The sequence below is a fragment of the Sebastes fasciatus genome, chromosome 19 (genome assembly GCF_043250625.1).
Source record: "Sebastes fasciatus isolate fSebFas1 chromosome 19, fSebFas1.pri, whole genome shotgun sequence".
Taxonomy (NCBI): domain Eukaryota; kingdom Metazoa; phylum Chordata; class Actinopteri; order Perciformes; family Sebastidae; genus Sebastes; species Sebastes fasciatus.
The window spans coordinates 6659781-6660624 of record NC_133813.1 but is presented as its reverse complement, the minus strand read 5'-3'; the positions used below and the strand labels follow the sequence as shown (position 1 = coordinate 6660624).

At 40.8% G+C, this 844-nt stretch overlaps 1 long non-coding RNA gene across 1 annotated transcript; it reads right to left on the bottom strand.

The window, feature by feature from the left end:
* Positions 1–204: 204 nt before the first annotated feature.
* On the bottom strand, positions 205–549 carry LOC141757039 (uncharacterized). The gene is made up of 3 exons (XR_012591577.1): positions 446–549; positions 368–379; positions 205–331 (listed from the first exon to the last, which is right to left on the bottom strand). It is a non-coding gene; the product is annotated as an uncharacterized LOC141757039 (long non-coding RNA).
* Between the last annotated feature and the right edge of the window lie 295 nt (positions 550–844).

Sequence of the window (844 nt, the reverse complement as noted above, 5' to 3'; positions counted from 1 at the left end):
AAAGGTAAATCCTCGTCTTATCTGAGAGTTGGATGTTCATATTGATACCAGTCTAATGTCTGTACGCTAAACCTGAAGCTACAGCTCCATGCGAGCGCTGCGGTGTGCCTTTTGAAAATGTAGTTTAGCATGTTTGATTTGTAGTAAAAGAAGTAAAAACAGCGGTCTGGCCCTTTAAATGTGTTTAGCATGTAGCGTTAGCTCTGGTGTGGATGAAGCGACCCTGCTGGCAGGCCTTTCAATAAAGCTGATCATGAGGAGGAATCTGACCTGAGAGCAGCGACTGAGTTCACATCACATCCACGTCCTGTACCTGTACCTGAACCTGTACCTCTACCTGTACCTGTACCTGTACCTGAACCTGTACCTGTACCTGTACCTCTACCTGTACCTGTACCTGTACCTGTACCTGTACCTGTACCTGTACCTCTACCTGTACCTCTACCCGTACCTGTATATATATGTAAGATATCTTTTTGTATGATACGGGCTAATATTGTATTTATTGTGGTAACTCTTCCTCACACTACGTTTCCTGATCCGACTGCTGAAGTATTTGATGTTGTGTATATTTATTGATCTCAGCTCAGAGTAGATAGAACTCTTCCTTCATCTCTTCATTGTAGTGAATTATTATTAAGAGAGAGATGTGTTTGTGTTCCTCTACTGCCGGTGTTGTGTCAATAAAACTGATTAAACTGTTTCAGTCTGTCGTCCTGTTTCACAAATACAGTAAATGTATTAGTATTTTTTATTTAGTCGTTTTTAACTCTTTCCATGCTGTAATGAGTTCTGTCTATAATTCAAGTGATGGTGTTTATTCATGGTCCCGTAGAGACGTTTT